The sequence below is a fragment of the Canis lupus genome, chromosome 1 (genome assembly GCF_011100685.1).
Source record: "Canis lupus familiaris isolate Mischka breed German Shepherd chromosome 1, alternate assembly UU_Cfam_GSD_1.0, whole genome shotgun sequence".
NCBI classification, from domain to species: Eukaryota; Metazoa; Chordata; class Mammalia; order Carnivora; family Canidae; genus Canis; species Canis lupus.
In genome coordinates, this window is record NC_049222.1 from 13460569 (window position 1) to 13466568 (window position 6000).

General features: G+C 42.9%; 1 protein-coding gene across 2 annotated transcripts in view; it reads right to left on the minus strand.

Annotated features, from left to right (window-relative positions):
- Nucleotides 1-4062, minus strand: part of SERPINB7 (serpin family B member 7) — a 56598-nt gene extending 52536 nt beyond the window's left edge. For both annotated transcript variants that reach the window (XM_038525847.1, XM_038525846.1), the window contains exon 1: nucleotides 3893-4062. The gene's annotated coding sequence lies outside the window, so the exon portion shown is untranslated. The remainder of the gene's footprint in view (nucleotides 1-3892) is intronic.
- Between the last annotated feature and the right edge of the window lie 1938 nt (nucleotides 4063-6000).

Here is a 6000-nt window from a genome sequence, read left to right on the forward strand (position 1 = left end):
TTGAACAGAAACTTTCAAAATGATAATGGAGACCACTATGGGAAGAGGTAGAGAATTTGAGAAAGACTGAGTTCACTGTAATGCCAACTATAAAGAACTAAGAGTCCTTGTAAGTTTTTCCATTTCCTCACATCACACACACACACACACACACACACACACACACACACTGAGTCCACTCAAGATTCTGGAAATAGAAAAATCTAAAATGTAGGAGGAAGCCACAATGCCAGGCCCAGCACCCGGAGGGAACTAATGCCTTCTAATCTCTCAGAATCTTCTTCACCAGCTTCTCAAAAAAATACTGACCATGGAAGCAGGAACCTCTGTTTATCCTCCACCCAGATTTCAACTGGAAGGCAGTGGAAGCCCAGACCCACCTTGTCATATGAAATGAACATCTGCATGGCTTTCACAACCTTTAACAGGAGACCAAGTTGGGATTCTGTTAAGACTGTGATGTTGTCACTGGATCCCTCTACAGGCCCCCCAGGTGTGGCTGGGAGCACGCCACTCATAAATCGGTTCTCTGTCCCCCATGAAGAGAGATGGCCATCACCGCCAACCACTTTGCTGAAACACTTCATACACTCGCCCCGCATAATGATTTTATGGGACCTGACACACAGTAACGTTCATAATCGGAACCTTAACAGGCAGCAACATGTTGAGAAAACAGCTCTGGTCTTTACTTTGCATCCCCTGAGGCATGCTCTCATTACATAACATCTCGTGCACAGACAAGAGAATCCTCCTACTTGTACACTTCAAAGGTTCGTGCATAAATATTCATCCCAATAAATGCTGTCCCCATTTGTTTCCACCTTTGGTGATGGGTAATAAGGTATTGGTCAACCACTATAATGGCCTTTATACAGAACTGTATACTTTTTATTAGTGATGTGACAATTTTTTTAATAATAAATTTATTTTTTATTGGTGTTCAATTTGCCAACATACAGAATAACACCCAGTGCTCATCCCGTCAAGTGCCCCACTCAGTGCCCGCCACCCAGTCACCCCCATCCCCCGCCCTCCTACCCTTACACCACCCCTAGTTCGTTTCCCAGAGTTAGGAGTCTTCCATGTTCTGTCTCCCTTTCTGATATTTCCTACTCATTTTTTCTCCTTTCCCCTTTATTCCCTTTCACTATTTTTTTATATTCCCCAAATGAATGAGACCATATAATGTTTGTCCTTCTCCGACTGACTTACTTCACTCAGCATAATACCCTCCAGTTCCATCCATGTCGAAGCAAATGGTGGGTATTTGTCGTTTCTAATGGCTGAGGAATATTCCATTGTATACATAGACCACAATGTGATGTTACAATTCTTGTGTATCATCGAATAAAGATTTTGAAAATTCTTCAAAGCGACCATCTATTAAGCACCACTTGCCTCACTAACTCCCCTTCAAAATGATACTCTGGCCAGTGAATTTCATTCAGTCAACCCACAAACTCCAGTGTCTGCCATTAAAACAGGCTAATTATACACCAAGGGGACCAGTACAAAGGAACTCGGATCCTTCTCATCTTATCCCTGATTTTTGTTCCTATTCATGCCTCCTCCCACCCCAAAATTTTCTGAATTCTAAAAGGGAAAAAAAACTTTTAAAGGGGGAGAAATAAGAAGCAGTAAAGAAAAAAGTGTTTTTGATCATTTCAGAAGTAGGGAAAAAAAACCAGGAAGCCTCTAACTATGGCCTGAAATGCCACCTCAGTGCCACGCTTCAGTGTCAACACTGTGGGTGGAAGGAAGTTCCTAAGATATTATCCCTGCCTCTCCCTAGTAGTCCACGCTTTGTGATGGCTGGAGATACTTGGAAAGAGCTTTGGGGGAGAGGGCACGGCTGCAGGAAGCTTTCTGGGAGAGATCCTCAACCTCCTTCTGGCAGAAGGAGAGAAGCCAGTGAGGTCGACTGAGCTGGAGGGAAGGGCTCAGGTGCAGACAGTCACTGTCCTTGTGGCTCCAGCCTCTCTCTCTGGACGGCCCAGAGGACCAGCCTTATCCCTGTCTTTGCTCCTCTGGGGAACATTCGAAGACCACAGGGCTTGTCCCTACCAAACATGATCCTGGAACTTTTATCTCTTTGCTGGTGTTCCAGGGAGCATCACTCATGGCAACATAACCCAGCTCAGGCAGGAAAACATCATTTCTTAAATTCTCAAAGAATAAAGGAGGAAATCTGGGTTTGCTTTGGAGCAAACCCAGACTCCATCTTCACTCATGAAACATGAATAAAAGAGCACATTTGCTTAGTCTGAAACTTAGGTTTAATTCCACCCCATGTAGATCTCTAAGCATTTTTCAGACAAATGGGAGACTTACTACCTCTTTTTTAGGAAAAACTTCCAGAATAGTTTTACTTCATCCCTGTTGAGGAATCAATGTTATTTTATTTATCGGGGCACCTGGGTGGCTCAGTGATTAAGCATCATGATCCCAGAGTCCTGGGATTGAGTCCCAGACTGGGCTCCCTATGGTGAGCCTGTTTCTCCCTTTGCCTATGTCTCTGCCACTCTCTGTGTCTCTCGTGAATAAATAAAATCTTTTGAAAAATGTTATTTATCAGTATAAATATAAGCATTGAAAACCCTATCAGACTTTGGATCAAAATCTTCCAGCTACAACTGTGATTAAATGCAAGGTTTCCTGCTGTTACTATTTCTGTTCTCATCACAGATGTTGGGGCCTCACAAATACAAATAGTCCTTTTCCTTCCTCTCCTCTGTCTCATGCCTTATAGGGGGCCGCATGAGATGACCACTGGCTACAGTGGCCACACTCAGTTCATCTTTACTGAGTGCAAAAGTACCAGCAGAGATGTCCAGACTATAAATTACTAAAGAAGACAAAATTTAGAGCACAGAGATATTCTAAAGCTCAGCTGTACCCAGCTTTGGATTTTTTTTTTTTTGAAAACTTTTGATTCTGAATAAGTTTATCAAGTACTCAAAACACCTAACATTCCTAAAACCAACATCAAGCTCAAGTCTTATCCCATTGTTGCTGAAATTGCCAAGTATCACTGATAATAATGAAAATATCATCAATGGGGAGTGTCTAACACCTAGCAGACTTTTGGGGGGAATTTTTATCAAGTATTATTGTTTCTAGCTTTTGTTTTGGATCTGGGAGCTGATAAGCAACTAGTCATCGGGACAGGTTTAGATCATTTGCTGTTAAAAAAAAAAAAGGGTAGGGGACACCTGGTTGACTCAGTGGTTGAGCTCTGCCTTCAGCTCAGGGTGTGATCTCGGAGTCCCAGGATCAAGTCCCGCATCAGGCTCCCCTCAGAAAGCCTGCTTCTCCCTCTGCGTATGCCAGCCTCTCTGTGTCTCTCATGAATAAATAAATAAAACCTTTTAAAAAAAAAGGTAGAAAAGACTGGCTGGTAAATTTCCATTCATTTATTCACACCTTTACTCAGTACTATTGTTACACCCAGGGGATGGGAAGTCCAGATGCAAGCGTTAAGTATATTCAGTGTATAAGTTATTATCCCTCAGAAGCTTGGATTTATTCAGCAGTTGGTAGGCATTTTTCACATATGGTAAAGGACAAAGCTGATTTTCTTTTATCTGATATGTTGGCCAATGTGATAGAAATTGCCATCCACTGTCATTCTAATCTTAAAATCACTCTACAACCCTGATGAGAGGAGAGAATGGATAGGGGAGTTTATGATGCCTTCAGGGAAGCACAGGAGACAGGATTTCACCAAGCAAGGCATTGTCCGACTGCCAGAAGCCCAGATGCTGGAGGTAAAGCTGTTATTTTGAAGGCAGATGAATGCTCACACAGACAGCCCTTGGGGTTGTTGATCCTTTTTAGAGTGTCTGAGAATACTCTAGAATAACCCAGCACGTATAAGAATACCACTTACCTCCTCCCACTGCAGTGCTGCCACCTGCTCTTCTGGGCTCAGGTTCTTCCTGCCTCCTCCCCTCCTGAGTCCTCACTCCTCCCACCTCATCTCTTCCAGGATCCAGGGAAAGTTCCCCAGAATTCCCACTGGCTCAACCCTTGAGGGAGAGGCTGGCGACAATCGCCGCAGTAGTGACAGCAATGCACAGAAGTCCCTCCCCTCTCCCAGGCTGCACTACAAAGAAAATCATGGAAGGGACACCCAGGAGGCACACCTGTCCAGCTCGGGAAGGCACACGGCATCCCCCTGCTCAGCAGGAAGCCTAGAGCAGTGCCTTGGCATCTGTTATTCATCCTACCATTTTATCATGAGCACGTCAACCACACCAACCCCAGAAAGAAAACATTCTAAGGAACTCTCCTTCCACATTCCCATCTAAACTGTATGTGCCTGGATGTAGGGCAAGTGATCAGCTGAGAGCCAAGAGTCGGAGCCAGAAGAATAGAACATAGGGAGGGGTTAAATATGAGGGTAAGCCAGAGCCAAGAGAGGCCAAGCACCAGGTGCAAAACTTTGACAATCCTGTCCTCTGCCCAGGACTGACCAAATGCCTGGGCTTTAGCAATTCTCATGACAGTCATTATCTAGAGTTCAAATGGTGTCCTGAAAGATGAAGTGACTCAAGTTCCAGATCTCATGATAAGCTTGCAACACATGAATGGTTTTTGCCAATAACAGATGGCAATGGGCAACTTTGAAGAAAAGCTGACAATCCACTACACAGCAGAGACCATATAGTCTGAACCAAACAGCAGGGTATGTCTTCTGTGAAGTGCACTTTGGATGACAGACCATAGAAGGGTGTGGTGTACTGGAAATTCCAGCTCCTTGTACCCACGTGACCTTTGGCAAGCTCTATCTGTCCTATTTGTTTGTTTGAAAAATAGGGAGAATTTTAGGAAATGTATAGTTGGGAGGATTCTAGGTAACATATGCAAAGTACTTAGTATATAGTAGTCACTTAATAAATGCAGTTATTATTGTAATAACTGATTGAGGCAGCCCTGGGAAAATCCAGGATGTATGAGAACTGTACGTATACGAGTCTTTTATTTACATATTACCTATTACTCAAGGTCCACCTCAAAATCTTCCCATTTTCACTGTCTTTCATATTATCACAAGCCCATATTGATTTTTTTCCTTCTCAATAATATGCTTTCATCATATATTTTGATGAATATATGATGATGAATATATGATGAATATGCTTTCATCATATATTTTACTGGATTCTCTCCACTTTTTATATATAACTTTATATTGTCACTTCTAAGTCACTCCTACAAGACCTTTTCCTGAGCAAGAAAACAAGCCATGCTGCCTAAAATCCCAAAGATGTAATACACTGTAAAAAACCTGGTAAGCACTTGAGAAATATATGCTAAGTTAATTGTGGTCCAAGTGGGATTTTGGGTTGGCCATGACTATAAATATCCTTCATACGCAGGTGGACATTTCCTAAATTATCTTTTGGAAAAAGTCTTTTCGTATTTGCGTTTCACCATGATCTGTATGGAAAATGAAAATCCTATTTATGTCACAAAATTTCAGTCGCTTTGCCTTTGTTGTTAAATATAGCCATGGCCCTGTGACGGTGGAGCATAAAGATGCAGAATCTGTGTGCTGAAATAAGGAGACTTCCCTGTTCATGGTAAATACAGTCAGCCACCATCACGATTTATAGAACCACTTCTATTCTCTATTTCCATTTATCTGTGTTGGGGACACTCAGTCTCCATCTTACTGGATGCCCTGACCCACGGATTAACTGCCAGATGGGGAAGGGCAAGAACCGCAGGCAGCACGGCATAATAAGCTATCTGAAGGTCACTAGTCCTTTATAGAAACAACATCTCATGCATCCCCTCACCACACACACACACACACACACCCCTACCTATGGCTACAGGAAAAGTCATATACATTGTCAAGGCTAGACTTAGGGTGTAAGTATATCCCTTTGCCTCATCCCTTCCCATTCAAATGCCCAATGCTCCTCTGAATCTCCCTTTTGTTTTGACTCCTTCACCACTAACAAAAGCTGTTCTTAGCACAGAAGCAGT